Genomic DNA, 7,270 nt, shown 5'->3' on the forward strand with positions numbered 1-7,270 from the left:
TGTTTTAATAGTTTAACCTTATAGCATCTACATAGTTGTACTATGGTACGGTTTTGAAAATTGTATTCATTGTGTTGACCAACTACTAGTATCCTTTACGTCTTGATTCATTCACATTATAGATCACATTTCAAAAGCACACTATCGGTTTGCGTTCTCAAAAATTCCGGATAAAATGTAAATGAATCCGGAGTCAAAACATTTAATGTAGGCCGTTTGACATTCGAATTCAATTATTAGATTAAGATATGTGATGACGCAAATGCGTATTCTTTTCCTGAGTATCAGTGAGATGCTTTCTATTTACTATTTCGTGCGCTAAAATACTACTTGCATGCAATACTATTAAATTCACTCGTGAAAGCTTATTTTCGATTTTGTTATCTAAATTCAGGACACGACAGAAAGAGCTTTACATGTGACTTTCAAGCACGGTCATCATTACTAACGGTATTCTGACCCCGAGTTGTTTCTCTTTTGTTTCTTTTTTGAGAAACTGTCCTATTATAAACTTTGTAACAATGGTTTAGATTTTAACGAGAGAAATTTATGTATTACTGAAAAATTATTACACCAGGGTTTTCGATATCACAAACTAGTCAAAACATTTACTAAATTTTATCATCGGTATAAAGACATCATTCGTAAATATAGCTCTACATGCAGACTTGTAATACGTTCAGGTATTTCACATCCAATTTTTTATGGAAATATTCTTTATAAAGCACAAAGGTGTCAGTATTCACCTCAGAAACTTACAAAACCTTTGAATAGACTTATTAAGAAGGGATATAATTACGATACTGTTGTCAAGTCATTAAAGATTGCATATTTTGGCGTTAATATTGAATCACTGATAAAGTCTTTGCATCGGAACTAAACACATTTATTCTAAAAACAGTTGTTGGCTTGACACGGGTTATGTTCTTCTCATATATGTTATGATGGTATGATACTAAACCCCTAACGGGAAGGATTGTGCCTGATGTTCATATGATGAAATCATAATCTTTCAGTCAGTTTAATTGAAGTCTGGAGCTGGCATGTCAGTTAACTGCTAGTAGTCTGTTGTTATTTATGTATTATTGTCATTTTGTTTATTTTCTTTGGTTACATCTTCTGACATCAGACTCGGACTTCTCTTGAACTGAATTTTAATGTGCGTATTGTTATGCGTTTACTTTTCTACATTGGTTAGAGGTATAGGGGGAGGGTTGAGATCTCACAAACATGTTTAACCTCGCCGCATTTTTGCGCCTGTCCCAAGTCAGGAGCCTCTAGCCTTTGTTAGTCTTGTATTATTTTAATTTTAGTTTCTTGTGTACAATTTGGAAATTAGTATGGCGTTCATTATCACTGGACTAGTATATATTTGTTTAGGGGCCAGCTGAAGGACGCCTCCGGGTGCGGGAATTTCTCGCTACATTGAAGACCTGTTGGTGACCCTCTGCTGTTGTTTTTTATTTGGTCGGGTTGTTGTCTCTTTGACACATTCCCCATTTCCATTCTCAATTTTATTTGACCTTTTCGAAAAGCTAAGGATTGTCTACCCAAGGAATAGATTCCTTAACTTTGTAATTGTATTTAGCCTTTTTAACTTTTTTCATTCAAGCGTCACTGATGCTTTTTTGTAGACTTAACTCGATCTTTTTATATATACATACCTTTTTATATAAATTGGTTATTTTGATAGTGTGTACAGGTATTCATAAACTTCTAAATTCAGAAATTCTTCGGCAAAACTAAGTTTCCTTGTAGAATGTTTGAATTGATTCAAGTAAAATCAGGAAATCCTTAAAATTTGAGATGTTTTATGAGACCAAAATAAGTCTTTTCATAAGAGGTCCTAATCAATTGCATGCCACAGGTTTCAGGGCATACAACATCTACCATGAGTAAAGACAGCTTCAAATACGAGTTGAGAATATAAAGGCATTCATGTAGGAAACAAAATATAAAGATATGATAGATAAAATAAATGCATCCAGAATTCCAGATTATAAAGCAAACTAGGTGCATAAATGTATATTGCGATAGGTTTGTGCAATTTCCATAAGTCATCCGGTTAGTAGAAATTGATTTGCCAAAGGGTTATAATCGGAAGAATTATGTACATTCCCAAGTAATAAATAAAATAGTCGAGCTTTAAAATAACTTTTCAAATAGAAACTGTAAATATAAACTTTCAACTGGCTTCTTCTATTCACAGTCAATTATTTCAATTCAAAAGCAAACACAAATTAAACAAATTGGTGACCCGGCAGTCAGCGGTCTTAGGTTCATGTATTGCTTTTCTTTTTTTTTTTTTCTTTTTTAAAGAAAGCAACTTGTTTCAGAGACAACTGCCTATGACGGGGCCAGTAACTTGAAATTTCATATGCGGCTCGAATTGTACTCTCTATTTCCCCATATGGAATTTACTGACACCGTCCATGTGTTATACATCGTATTGGGTCGATAGCACACTGTGTAACTTATATAACCATCCGGTCTCTGATGCAAACAATACGAATTTTGGAACGAAACTGTTTTGACATTGAAATCTAGCTTTCTTGTAACACGCCTGGTAAACTATCTAATCTCAACCAAATGTTGAGACGGAAAAAAGTATTCTGGCACTTCCTGTTGAGCTTTTCTGGTTCAAAATATTCAAAATAAACATAGGGTAGGTCGACTTTTCGTCAATTTACTTAAAATCAATGATTTTTTTTTGTAAAATAGGAGAATGTCATGCCATAGATAAATGATAATTGTAACTAATATGTCTCTTCTTGACATGCTTGATGCACAATATCTGAAATTGAAGTCACATTCACTTTTCTCCTACGGATTATCATGTTTACTTTCTTTGAATCCGATTGAACTGCTACGATATTAATGACTTAGCAAGAAAATATGTCAATTATTTGTGGGTTTTTTTTATGCTTTACGATAACCACGTCTGTAAATTGCAAAAATATTTGTTTGTCAAACCTACTCTTAGCAGAAAAATGAAAAAATCTAAATGGTTGAGATATAAAGGTATTGGTTGAGTCTTTCTTTCACAATGTTGAGACTTTCTGGTTACTTTGTGTCATTAAATATATAATTGTTAAAAACATGGGCGCTGAGGTTTCAAAGTTCAAATTTACTACGACTAGCAATCCAACACGCGTGCATTATTACTATATAATAAAAGACAAAAACTGTTAAAATAGCTATGCTAGAGTTTATTTCAACTAATTAAAATGTAAATTATATATTGTAAAATAAATATATTTCCAAAAATGAACAAAGAAACTATATCAGTACTATATAGCGGTACTATTCGAGTTTACCCTTTTTACGGTTAACCTCATTTATGTTTTCTCTCTGTGGTAAGTTAAAATCTAAATAAAGATACAACTTTAAGAATTGTTGATAGAAAAATGCATGCCTTACAAGTATATAAATAAGATAATTTTATAATGTTTATTTATTAATATGATTTGGATGATTCGATTCCCAACAGACATTAATTGATGCCGAAAATGTGTACATTAATTATTTATAAAGAAATATAAAATTCAGACTCTGTATAAAATTGTTAAAAACTAAACAATCGAACAGGACCCCCTGTTCTAGGTTTATTTTGTTCGTACACATTATTTCAGGATGAGTTCTAAAAGGTGGTGATCATTTATTTGTGAGTAATAGATGTCATTTGTGTCATTATAATACACAAATAAAAATATGATTCGATTTTAAAACTGCTTTGCAAGTACTATAAGTGACGCCCAACTTAGTGTAATCACACGTGTTGTATTGACATAATTATAACTTAGATTATTTGTTCACAAGTCAACTGCATTCAGGGCGCATCCTTAATATTTGGTAATATTCAGCAACATTTATATTATACCCCGGGCCCCGTCACACTAGGCCATGCTCGTACTACGATCTCTAAACAAAAATAATGCTTTTAACGATCGTAGTGCGATCGTGTAGATCACAGTACGGTACTTGTCCGTTCCGTTTCCGTTTTTAATTCGTATCTTGTCCGTTATTCATCCGTTAGAGGTCCGTTTTTTTGGTCAGTACATCAACGGACTCCCAACGGATAACATTTTTTTGTCAACGGAAACCCGTTTCTTTTATCCGTAATCCGTCCGTTCGTGCTATCCGATAAGGTGTGATCACAGCTTAAGTGAGGAGTAAATACTTCTAGGCTTAGATTTAGAATAATGTTATCTAAAAAAAAAGTGACAAATCTTAACTGCGGATTAATACATTGTGTATACTTTAAATATATATATAAAAGAAGATGTGGTATGATTGCCAATGAGACAACTCTCAACAAGAGACCAAAATGACACAGAAATTAACAACTATAGGTCACCGTACGGCCTTCAACAATAAGAAAAGCGCATACTGCATAGTCAGCTATAAAAGGACCCGAAATGACAATGTAAAACAATACAAACGAGAAAACTAAAGGCCTGTTATATATATAAAAAAAAATGAACGAAAAATAAATATTTATTACATAAACAAACGACAACCACTGAATTTAAGGGTCCTAACTTGGGACAGGCACATACATACATAATGTTGCAGGGTTAAACATGTAAGCGGGATTCGAACCCTCCCCTAACCTTGGACAGTGGAATATAACAGTACAACATAAGAACGAGCTATAAAATCTGTTGAAAAGGGCTTAACTCATCAGATGGACAAAACTACAAGTGGACGTATATATCAATTTCATTTCAAAGCACACACGACGTGTCAATCTAGTACAAAGGAGGGTTTATATTCATGTATTATTTTCATGTACTCGTCCTGACTATGCATTTACAAAAAAATGTAGTTACACAATGGGCGTTAATGACTCATTCAAACATTAATACTACAATCTGTGCAGTTTTACTCCTGTTTATATTGATTATAAACATAGAAAAAAACGTAATAGAAAAATAACTGACCCACTGACATTTACTTTGGTGAAATTGCTACCCTTTGATATATAATTTGACTATGAAAAAGAGACCAATTCCTGCGGCACGTCTATGTATTCTTTATAAAAAAGACACCCCCTACCACGGTATGATGCTGTCAGAAAAAAGGTCTGGTGTAGAAGATTCAACGTTAAGTACTGATTATGTAAATATAGCACAGGGTATGCAAATTGTCCCGTGCTAACGATTTTTAAACGGAGTGTCTATTCGTCCGGCTAGCCGGACGAATAGTTAAAAACCTCTATTCGTCCGGCCATCCATCTGCGGATGCGCAAATCTTCAATATGAATAAAAGTGTCATGTGACGCGGAAAGTGTCCCGAATGAGTTGTCGGATAATAAACGCGCGTATGCCGCAATGAACGTTTTGAGAATCGGAGATCGTGATTTATATCTAAAGATGTCATAAAGAAAACAAGAGAGAATGTGATTGCTTTAAACAAATTGCTTGAGGAGTGATCCCAGAACAATAGCGTTTACATGATAACTGTGAGGAATAAGCCTGAAATTAAAGTGAAATTGATGATTTATCCCCATTTACCTTATGGAGGCAAAACGCATTCGGAAAAAACACTATATCAAACTTGCTTGGATGCATTATTTTTTTTAAGTTATACTACAACAGAGATCTATGAACATGCACTAATATGCCTGGACTGGGAATATGACACCCCCTTTTTTTCTGTTGTATAAATATACATTTTTAAAAAAAAAAAATCTATCGAAAACACAATCATACTTTTGGGGATAGGTTACACGTGCCTATCCTTTTCTCTTAAATCGAGAATCGTGCATAATCATTTAAGGACCTTACTTTAACCAAACTTCACAGAAACAAAAAAATCAGGATCTTTTGGAATCATAGATGTCTCATGAAGCCCATAATCCTTGGCCCGACTTTTTACCTTACAGGAAATTCATAGGCAGAACGACAAAAGAGGAATCATTTTCCGCCACACCCCCCAATCCCCAAATTCCTTCAGAATAAATAAAATCTGAATCAAATGTATAGTTTTTTTATTATTAGAATGAGTTCTTTGACATAAAACGATGTTAGACAATATATTTTAAAACTATTCATGCTTTGTTTATCTTCTTCAAAATACGATGTTATATCTTCATTATTATATTTCAAGTTGGCCGGGCAAATAGCAAAAAACCGTAAAAATGCTATTTGTCCGACTTGCCGGATGAATAGACATTTTTGACTATTTGTCCGGCTAGCCGGATGAATAGCCACTACCATTTTTAAAACCCAGTTCTGTAGATAAAGTGTAGTGATGATGTTAACACCAGCACTGCAAATGTAAATTATAGCGCGGTAGATATCGAAAAGCTAGCTATTGAGATGTCAAGTTAAGCGATGTGGGAACACCAGCACTGCAAATGTAAATTATAGCGTGGTGGATATCGAAAAGCTAGCCATAGAGATGTCAATTACAACATTATCGACCTAATAGCTTTTGTGCAAAACTGCATCTCAAACGGTAGACTATAATCTCCTGCGCTGGAACTTTAATACTTAAAAAAAACACAGCTGTTTACTATTTAGACTCTATTACAACCAAAGGTCTCTTTAGAAGCTGCTGTCATAACTACAGACAAGATTAAAATGACAGTTGAAATGTCAAATAATATACGACAAGTTTATGAATTTAGACGGTTGTATATACATGTAATTGATACTAAGCTTGTTGAAAATTTCATTTACCAGAAGATCTCAACATTGTTCCAGAATATCACAACCGATACCAGAAAATCTCAACATGACATACTTTATAACATATTTAGCTTAATGAAATTATATTAGTAAAGACAAAGAACAAACTGTAAGGTTTTAGAAAAATACTAATTTACTGATATATACGTTAGTTTATCAATGATATCACTGTCATTTTGTCAATAGCTGACTGCACTGGCCACATTTAACTGCAGGAGAAAAGTGATGCCGATGTCATTTTAAATCATATTGGTCCGTATTATACACGAGACAAACCTTTATTCCAATATCTATGGCATGACATTCTCCTATTTTACAAAAAACGCATCGATTTTCAGTAAATTGACGTAAAAGTCGACCTACCCTACATGTATGTTTATTTTGGATAATTTGAACCAGAAAAGCTCAACAGGAAGTGCCAGAACACTTTTTTCCGTCTCAACCATTTGGTTGAAATTAGATGGTATACCAGGCGTGTTGTAATGAAGTTTTGGTCACATCTCTATATTCTCATACACACGGTGCAATTTTACTTATAGTTCATGAAGTGTACTTCATTTCAAGAATATCCCCTG

Source organism: Mytilus galloprovincialis, chromosome 13 (genome assembly GCF_965363235.1).
Source record: "Mytilus galloprovincialis chromosome 13, xbMytGall1.hap1.1, whole genome shotgun sequence".
NCBI lineage: Eukaryota > Metazoa > Mollusca > Bivalvia > Mytilida > Mytilidae > Mytilus > Mytilus galloprovincialis.